The sequence below is a fragment of the Papio anubis genome, chromosome X (genome assembly GCF_008728515.1).
Source record: "Papio anubis isolate 15944 chromosome X, Panubis1.0, whole genome shotgun sequence".
Classification (NCBI taxonomy): domain Eukaryota; kingdom Metazoa; phylum Chordata; class Mammalia; order Primates; family Cercopithecidae; genus Papio; species Papio anubis.
Window position 1 is genome coordinate 96,393,732 of NC_044996.1, and position 10,773 is coordinate 96,404,504.

Below are 10,773 nucleotides of genomic sequence, written 5' to 3' on the forward strand. Positions count from 1 at the left end.
CTGGGATTACAGGCCTGAGCCACCGCACCCAGCCTGGACCTTGGTTTCTTTTTTTTTTTTTTTGAGACAGAGTCTGGCTCTGTCGCCCAGGCTGGAGTGCAGTGACGTGATCTCCGCTCACTGCAAGCTCCACCGCCTCCCAGATTAACAAGATTCTCCTGCCTCAGCTTCCCTAAAAGCTGGGATTACAGGCACCTGCCACCACGCCCAGCTAATTTTTTTGTATTTTCAGTAGAGACGGGGTTTCACCGTGTTCACCAGGATGGTCTTGATCTCCTGACCTCGTGATCCGCCCACCTCCGCCTCCCAAAGTGCTGGGATTACAGGCGTGAGCCACTGCACCCGGCCTGACCTTGGTTTCTAAATGCCATTCTCCAGTAAAAGAAACCAGGACTCCTGGAAAAATGGCTGATTTTCATTCTGGGGTGGAGAGAAATACAAGATGAGCCTGGAGCATCTTGTAGTGACAGAAAGTAAGGAAATGCCTAAAAACAATGGCTGGGCGCGGTGGTTCATGCCTGTAATCCCAGCACTTTGGGAGACAAGCGAGTGTCCTAGGGTCAAGAGTTTGAACCAACCACAGCCAACATCTCTACTAAAAATACAAAAATGCTTGAGGCGTGGTGGCGGGCACCTGGCAATCTCAGCTACTCAGGAGGCTAAAAGGCAGAATCGATTGAACCTGGGAGGCAGAGGTTGCAGTGAGCGAGATCATGCCACTGCACTCCAGCCTGGGCAACAAGAATGAAACTCTGTCTCAAAAAAAAAAAAAAAAAAAAAAGTCATGATTGCAGCATGTCATAAGATACAGAAGCCAACCTGAAAGAGTTCCTGGCCAGGCACGGTGGCTCACGTCTGTAATCCAGCGCTTTGGGTGGATGCGAGGTCAAGAAGATTGGGGTTGTCCTGGCCAACATGGTGAAATCCCGTCTCTACTAAAATAATACACAGATTAGGGTTAGGGCATGGGGTAGCGCACCTGTAGTCCCAGCCTCTGGAGAGCTGAGGCAGGAGGGTCGCTTCAACCTGGGAGGCAGAGGTTGCAGTGAGCGAGATCTTCGCCACTGCATCAACCTGGCAACAGAAGCGAGACTCTGTCTCAAAACAAAAGAAAAAGAAAGCAACTCCTAGTGTGGCTGGAAACAATTTTGAGCAAGAATAACAAAAAGGAGGAGAATATTAGATTATAGTTCAAAAATGAACATCCATGATTCCATACTTATTTAAGTGATATGATTGAATAAATAAATGCTGAGGTGAGTGCTGCTGTGCCTGTAGTCCCAGCTACTTGGGAGGAGGCTGAGGTGGGAGAATGGCTTAAGCTCAAAGCGTTTGGGAGGGCTGTAATGCACCATGATCACTCCTGTGAATAGCCCTACCTCTAGCCTGGAAGACACAGTGAGATCCCTGTCTCCTAATAAATATATGAATGGTGGAGAAGGGTCAACTCTTTCTTTTTTTTTTTTTTTTTTTTTTTTTTTGAGGCGGAGTCTCGGCGCTGTCGCCCAGGCTGGAGTGCAGTGGCTGATCACCGGCCACTGCAGCTCAGCCTCCGGGTTCCACGCCATTCTCCTGCCTCAGCCTCCCTGAAGTAGCTGGGACTACAGAAACCCACCACAGCCTTGACTAATTTTTGTATCTTTAAGACGTAGAGAGCCAGGGTTTCACTTTCCCTTGGGGTCACTCGATCCTGACCTTGTGATCATAGCGCTCGGCCTCCCAAAGTGCTGGGATTACAGAGCATTGAGCCGCAGCGCCCGGCAGGGTTCAACTCTTTCTTATACAAAGAATTCCAAATAATAAATATAGAAGGAATGAGGGAAGTAGAAAATTCCCATTAAGAATACCACAGTAATAATGCAGCTGCAGACAAAATCCACTAAATGCTAAAACTAGTGGGCAAAAGCTTTAGGTGAAACACAGTTGCACATCCTTAAAGTATCACCTTCAGGCTGGGAGCAGCAGCTCACACCTGAAATCCCAACATTGAAGAAGGCTGGTGGGAGGGGGAATCACTTAGCTCAGGAGTTCAAGACCAGCCTAAGCAATAAGGTGAAACCCCATGTCAAAAAATATATTTTTTTTTATTTTTTTATCTTTATTTTGCAGGGCACAGAGTCTTGCTCTGTTGCCCAGGCTGGAGTGCAGTGATGAAATCTCAGCTCAATGCAACCTCCACCTCCTGGGTTCAGCGATTCTACTCCAGCCTCTCAAGTAGCTGGAATTACAGGCGTAAGCCACCACACCCAGCGTGGGATTTCACCATATTATTGGCCAGGCTGGTCTTGAACCTACGTGGCCTCAGAGTGATCCACCTGCCTCAGCCTTCCAAAGTGCTGGGATTACAGGCATGAGCCACTGTTAGCTCAGCCAAAATATATTATTTTTAAAAGTATAGGCCAGGCCGCGGTGGCTCATGCCTGTATTCCTAGCACTTTGGGAGGCCGAGGAGAAAGCAGATCACAAGGTCAGGGGATGAGAACATCCTGGCTAACATGAATGAAACTCACGTCTCTAAAAAAATACAAAAATTAGCCGGGCATGGTGGTGAGCCTGTAGTCTGGCAGCTACTCAGGAGGCTGAGGCAGAAAAAAAGAATGGTGTGAACCGGAGGTGGAGCTTTCAGTGAGTGAGATAAGCGCCACTGCACTCAGCCTGGGTGACAGGCGAGACTCCGTCTCAAAAAAAAAAGTATCACCTCAAAATATGTATTAGATATCTTATTCTCTCACATCCCCTCAAGAGGTAGGGGCCTAATTCCCCCTCCTCCTCTTGAAAGTGAGTTGGACTTAGAGACTTGCTTCTAATGAAGAGCAAATGGGCGCGAGAGGTGGCTGCAGCAATCCAGCACTGGGAGGCCGAGGAGGAACCAGATCAGTTGAGATCAGGAGTTCAGGACCAGCCCTGTAGCCAGCAAGAGGCGAGGGGAGCCAGTCTGAAACACAAAAGTTAGCTGAGGCGTGGTGGCACATGCCTGTAGTCCTACCTTACTTGGGAGGCTGGAGGTGAGAATTGCTTGAACCTGGGAGGTGAGGTTGCAGGAGCTAAGATCGCACTAATGCACTTCTAGCCTGGTGACAGAGCAAGACTCTGTCTAAAACCAGGCTCGGGCGCTGTGGCTCAAGCCTGTGTAATCCCAGCGGCCCTGGGAGGCCGAGACGGGCGATCACGCAGGCCAGGAGATCAACGGTCCTGGCTAACACGAAACCCCCGCCTCTACTAAAATACAAAACTAGTCATGAAGGGCGAGCCTGTAGTCCCAGCTACCGGGAGGCTGAGGCAGGAGATCATGGAACCCGGGAGGCGCGGAGCTTGCAGAGCTGAGATCCGCCACTGCACTCCAGCCTGGGCTACAGAGCCAGACTCCGCCTCAAAAAAAAAAACGGGCTGGGTGCAGTGTGGCTCACACCTGTAATCCCAGCACTTTGGGAGGCCAAGGCAGGCAGATCACAAGGTCAAGAGATCGAGACCATCCTGGCAACATGGTAAAACCATGTTCTAAGAAAAAATACAAAATTCGGCTGCGGTGGCGCGGCGCCTGTAGTCCCAGCTACTTTGGGAGGCTGAAGCAGAATCGAGCCAGGATGGTCTTGATCTCCTGACTTCTCGCGGATCCACCGGCTTGGCCTCCCAGTGGGATTGGTGGGCTTGAGCCTATTGTGCCAGGTCACTTCCAGCTAATTTTTGTTTTAGTAAAGATGGGTTTTCATACCCATGTTGCCAGGCTGTCTTGAACTCCTTACCTCAGGTGATCCACCCACCTCAGCCTCCTCCTAAAGTGTTAGGAATTACAGGCGGAGTCAATCGTGCCTGACACTGAATCAATCTTTCTTTCTTTTCTTTCTTTCTTTTCTTTCTTTCTTTCTTTTCTTTCTTTCTTTCTCTTTCTTTTTCTTTTCTTTTTTTTCTTTTTCCTTCCCTTTCTTCCCTTCCTTCTTTCCTTCCCTTCTTTTCTTTTTCTTTTTTTCTTTTTTTTTTGTTTTGAGACAGTCTCGGCTTCTTGGCCAGGCTGGAGGCAGTGGCACAATCTTGGTTCTCACTGCAACCTCCATCTCCCAGCCTGCCACTCCTCCTGTCCTTGTGCCTCCGGAAAGTGGCCAGATTACAGGCATGTGCAACCATGCCCAGCTAATTTTTGTATTTTTAGTGAGAGATGGGGTTTTACCCATGTTCGCTTATGGTAGTCTTGAACTCCTGACCTCAGGTAATCCGCCCGCCTCGGCCTCCCAAAGTGCTGGGATTATGGGCATGAGCCACTGCGCCCGGCCGGGAGCTCTTTGAGACAAACAAACAAACAAACAAAAAACTGATAAATAGTTCACTGTTATTACATCTTTTATTAAAAAAACTATTTTGTTCTACTTATCTTTCACCAAATTTGTCTGGAAACCTGCTGCATGATTTTCTGCTGTTTGTAATTATTGATTTTCTTTCTTTCTCTTTTTTTTTTTTTTGAGACAGAGTCTTACTCTGTCACCCAGGCTGGAGTGCAATGGCTTGTTCTTGGCTCACTGCAACCTCCACCTCCTGGGTTCAAGTGATTCTCCCACCTCAGCCTCCTGAGTAGTGGAGATTACAGGCACCCATCATCATGCCCGGCTAATTTTTTGTATTTTTGTAGAGACGGGGTTTCACCATGTTGGGCAGGCTGGTCTCGAACTCCTGACCCCAGGTGATCCACCTGCCTTGGCCTCCCAAAGTGCTGGGATTACAAGAGTGAGCCACTGCGCCCAGCCCAATTTTCAACCAAGATGGAATAATGGGGACGGAATTTGCCCTCCTGCCTGAAACAAACAAAAATTGAGACAAATAAAATGGAAAAACAAATCTCACGATAGTGGACATCAGATTAGCTGGGTGTGGTGGTTAATCTGGAGGCCTCAGCTATTTGGAAGGCTGAGGCGGTAGGATTGTTTGAGCCCAGGAGATCAAGGCTGCAGTGACCTGTGATTGCGCCACTGCACTCCAGCCTAGGCGAGAGTGAGACCCTGTCTCAAAAACAAAACAACAACAACAAAAAAGATATTGGACATTAGACGATGAAGGAAAGTGATCCCTGAGAGATGGGAAACAAACAAGGTAAGCATGATGGTTGCCCAGCTTACTGCCTGGAGATGGAGAGGGCCAATTCAGGATGAACCTTGAAAATATGCTAAGTGAAATTTGCCAGACATAGGACAAATATTGATTCCACTTATATGTGGTATTTAGGATAGGCAAATTACTAGAGAAAGAAAGTAGAATAGAGGTTACCAGGGCCTTGGGGATGGGGAAAATGGGGGAGTTATTGCTTAATGGGTACAAAGTTTCTGTTTGGGATGATGAAAACGTTCTGGAAATAGTGGCATTGGTTACACAACATTGTGAATGTACTTAATGCTCCTGAATTGTACACTTACAGATGGTTAAAACAGTAAATTTTATGTCAGGCACATTTTACTGCAATTTTAAAAAAAGGGTAAAGGAGAATATTACAAACAAATTTATGCCAATACTTCTCAACAAATTCCTTGCAAGACACAAAACACCAATGCCCACTCAGGAAGAAATAGATAACTTGATTTATATTAAATAAATTGAACTTGTAGTAAAACATATTCCCATGAAGGAAATTCCAGGCCCAGATGGCTTCCTTGGGGAACTGTACCATATATATATGGCAGAAATAATATGAATTCTGCACAAACTCTTCCAGAAAATTTAAGAGGAGGGGATACTTTCCAACTCATTCTATGAAACTAGCATTACTCTGATACAAAAGCACAGAAAGTCATTACAAGAAAATAAAACTATATGTAACTATCCTTCATGAGCACAGATGCGAAAGTTCTTAACATTTTAGTAAATCTTGTTTTTTGCTTTGTTTTGTTTTGTTTTGTTTTGGAGACAGAGACTCACTCTGCTGCCCAGGCTGAAGTGCAGTGGAGCGAATTTGGCTCACTGCAACCTCTGCCTCCTGGGTTCGAGCGATTATTCTGCCTCAGCCTCCCGAGTAGCTGGGATTGCAGGCACGTGCCACCGTGCCCAGCTAATTTTTGTATTTTTAGTAGAGACAGGGTTTCACCATGTTGGCCAGGCTGGTCTTGAACTCCTGACCTCAGGTGATCCACCCACCTCTACCTCCCAAAGTGCTGGGATTACAGGCATGAGTCACTGCACCCGGCCCATTTTAGTAAATCAAATCCAACAATATATACACAAAAGAAAATACATCAAGATGAATTTGAATTTATTCCAAGAATGCAAGAAAAACCATTTCAAGAGATGCAAAGAAAAGCATTTGACAATATCCACCATCCATTCCTGATTAAAAAAAAACTCTGCCGGGCGCAGTGGCTCACGCCTGTAATCCCTGCACTTTGGGAGGCCAAGGCGGGTGGATCACCTGAGGTTAGGAGTTTGAGACCAGCCTGGCCAACATGATGAAACCCCATCTCTACTAAAAATACAAAAAATTAGCTGGACGTGGTGGCGTGCACCTGTAATCCCAGCTGTTTGGGAGGCTGAGGCAGGAGGATCACTTGAACCCGGGAGGCGGAGGTTGCAGGAAGCCGAGATTGCACCACTGCACTCCAGCCTGGGCAAGAAGAGCAAAACTCTGTCTCAGAAAAACAAAAAAACAAAAAACAAAAAAAACTCTCAGAAAACTAGAAATGAAAGAAGGTAATATCTCCTTCATATGATGAAGAGCAGCTACAAATAACCTGTAGTAACGTCAAACTCAATGGCGAAAGACTGCCTTTCCTCCTAACCTAACATTACAAACAGGCCAACATGTCCTCTTTTTTTTTTGAGACGGAGTCTCACTCTGTGGCCCAGACTGGAGTGCAATGGCGCGATCTCAGCTCACTGCAACCTCTGCCTCCCAGGTTCAAGTGATTCTCCTGCCTCAGCCTCCCAAATAGCTGGGATTACAGGCGCCCGTCAGCATGCCCGACTAATTTTTGTATTTTTTTAGTAGAGACAAGGTTTCACCATGTTGGCCAGGCTGGTCTCAAACTCCTGACCTCAGGTGATCCACCCATCTCAGCCTCCCAAAGTGCTGGGATAACAGGCATGAGCCACCGTGCCCGGCTCTTTTTTTTTTTTTTATTTTTGAGACAGGGTCTGGCTCTTGGCTCACTGCAACCTCCATCTTCCGGGCTCAAGCATTCCTCCCACCTAAGTATCCTGAGTAGCTGGGACTTACAGGCGCACGCAACCATGCCTTGCTAATTTTTGTATATTTTATAGAGATGGGGTTTCACCATGTTGCCCAGGCTGGTTTCTAACTCCTGGCCTCAAGTGATCCACCTGCCTCAGCCTCCCACAGTGCTGGGATTACTGACGCGAGCCACTGTGCCCGGCTAATTGTATTTCTATCAACTAGCAACGACCCATAGGAAATTGAAACCTTAAAATAACATTTATGGGCTGGGCATGGTGGCTCACGTCTGTAATCCCAGTATTTTGGGAGGCCCAGGCAGATGGATCACTCGAGGTCAGGAGTTCAAGACCAGCCTGGCCAACATAGTGAAACCCCCCCATCTCCACTAAAAATGCAAAAATTAGGCCGGGAGTGGTGGCTCAGCCTGTAATCTAACACTTTGGGAGAGCCAAGGCGGGTGGATAACCAGAGACCTGCCAGGCCAGCATGGGTGAAACCCCATCTGCTTGAACCCGGAGGCAAGAGGTTGCAGTAAGCCAAGATGGCGTCACTGCGCCTCCAGCCAGGCAACAGAACAAAACTCCATCTCAAAAAAAAGAAAAAGAAAAAGGAAAAAAAAAGGCCAAGCGCGGTGGCTCCTGCCTGTAATCCCAGCACTTTGGGAGGCTGAGGTGGGAGATCCACAGATCAGAGTTTGAACCAGCCTAGCCAATATGGTGAAAACCCTGTCTCTACTAAAATAAAAAATAACTAGCCTGAGTATGGTGGTGTACGCCTGTAGTCCCAGCTACTCAGGAGGCAGAGGTGAAGAATCTCTTGAACCTGGGAGGCAGGAGTTGCAGTGAGCGAGTTATGCCATTGCACTCCAGCCTGGGCAGCCAGAGGGAGACTCCATCTCAAAAACAAACAAACAAACCAAAATTAGCGAGTGGGGGCATCTGCCTGTGGTCCCAGCTACTCAGGAGGCTGAGGCAGGAGAATCCCTTGAATGCGGGAGGCGGAGGCTGTAGTGAGCCGAGATGGTGCCACTGTACTCCAGCCTGGGTGAGAGAGTGAGACTCTGTCTCAAAAATAAAGAAAAAAAAAGAAAAGAAAAGAAAGAGAAAGAAAAAAATTAAATAATTCCTAAATGAATGAAGAATACCATGCTTATGAAACCAGGAGACTCTCAATATTATTAAGATACCAGTTCTCGGCCGGTAGCGGTGGCTCAAGCCGCAATCCCAGCACTTTGGGAGGCGAGGCAGGCGGGATATCCACCGGGTCAGGAGTCGAGACCATCCTGACTAACCGCAGTGAGAAACCCATCTCTACTAAAAATAAAAAGCAGCGGGCATGGTGGGCCTGTAGTCCCAGCTACTCGGGAGGCTGAGGCAGGAGAATGGAATCCAGCAGGGGCCCGGAGCTTGCAGTGAGCTGAGATCCGGCCACTGCACTCAACCTGAGCGGCAGAAGCGAGACTCCGTCTCAAAAAAAAAAAAAAAGATACCCAGTTCTCCCTGAGACTGGTCTATAGAATCAATGTAATCAGTCAAATCCCAGCGAATGTTTTTGTAGATTATTGATTCTTTTTCTTTTTTTGAGACAGTTCATTCTTGTTGCCCAGGCTGGAGGTACAATGGTGCGATCTGGACTCACATGGCCTCTGCCTCCCAGGTTCCAGCAATTCTTCTGCCTCAGCCTCCCGAGTAGCTGGGATTACAGGCATGCCACCACGCCCGGCTAATTTTGTATTTTCGGTGAGGGACTCTCTATGTTGAGCTTCGGTCTCGAACTCTGACCTCAGGTGATCTGCCTGCCTTAACTCCCAAAGTTCTGGGATTACAGTGAGAGCCACCTGGCGACAACCTGATTCTAAAAGTCATATGGAAATGTAAAATAAACAAAACAACTTTGAAAAACAAGAACAAATTGGAGGACCTGCACTTCCTGACTTCATGACTTATTATAAAGCTACAATAATCAAAATATTGTGGTATTTGTGTCAAGACAGCCAATTATATCAATGAAAGAGAATAGAAACTCCAGAAATAGACCCACCGTATATGGTCAATTGATTTTTGAAAAAAGTGCAAAGTGCAGACTGGATATTCTTTTCAACAAATAATGTTGGAACAATTGGATAGCCATGTGCCCCCCCCAACTTCTTTTTATCTTTTTCTTTTCTTTCTTTCTTTTTTTTTTTTTTTTTTTTTTTTTTTTTTTTGAGACAGGAGTCTTGCTCACCAGCATGTGGGCTGGAGTGCAGTGGTGTGTTCGGCTCGCTCCTACCTCCCGAGGTCAAGCAATTCTTGTGTGCCTCTACCTCCTGAGTGCTGGGACTGCAGTCCACGTGCCACTGCACGCCTGGCTAATTTTTGTATTTTTAGTAGAGATGGGGTTCACCATGTTGTGAGCCTGGTCTCAACATCTGGCCTCCAAGCAGTCCACCCGCCTCAGCCTCCCAAAGTGCTGGTATTACAGGATCCCGAGAATTTTAACACTCATTGCCTCATGGGAGAGGATCGACTGAGAACATCTGGGGAAAGAAGAACTGTGATGTAAACAAACTTTTTTTTTTGAGGCTGGTCTGGCTCATCACCAGGCTGGGAGTGCAGTGATCGATCTCAGCTCACTGCAACCTCCGCCTCTGGTTTCCAAGTGATTCTCCCTGCCTCTCAGCCTCGAGTAGCTGGGATTACAGGCCACCAGCTTTGCCCAGCACAACTAATTTTGTAATTTTAGTAGGAATACGGTGTTTCACTGTGGTAGCCAGGCATAGTCTTGAATTCCTGACCTCTCGTGATCTGCCCTTGTGGACTCTAAAAGTGCTGGGATTACAAGTGTGAGCCACTGCACTTACTGAGTAAACATTCTATGTTGTGATGGTGAGGCTTCTTGGTGTATTTTTTTTTTTCTCTTTTTTTTTATGAGATGGAGTCTCACTCACCCATGGCCAGGCTGGAGTGCAGTGGTAGCCGATCTTGGCTCACTGCAAGCTCTGCCCTCCTGGGTTCATGCCATTCTCCTGCCTCGGCCTCCAGTGGCTGGAGACGCAGGCAACTGCCTGCGCCCGGTTAATGTTTTGTATTTTTTTGAAGTAGAGATGGAGTTTCACCATGTTAGGCAGGATGGTCTCGATCTGACCTCTGTCGATCTGCCTCGGCCTCCCCAAGGAAGTGCTGGGATTACAGGCGTGGAAACCTGCGCCCTGCTAGGTGTATTTTTTATCAGGCTGCTGTGAATTTTTTGATTTGTGAATTTGCCACTGCATGTACATTTTACCTCAAAATGCCTGTAAACAATGGGTTGGGTATGCAGGCTCCACCTGCAATCCTGGACATTTTAGGAGGCTGAGACAGAAGACCTTGAGAGGCCAGGAGTTAAGGACCAGCAGGCAACATAGCAAGGTCCCTGTCTCTACTATATATGTGTGTGTGTGTGTATATATGTGTGTGTGTGTATATGTATGTATATACATAGTGTGTGTGTGTATGTGTGTGTGTGTGTGTATATATATATATATTTTTTTTTTTAGGTCTGACTCTTGCATTTGCCCAGGCTGAAGTGCAATAGAAGTGCTTAATCTCGGCTCCCCTGCAACCTTGCCTCCTGGCTTCAAGTGATTCTCCTGCCTCAGCCTCCCA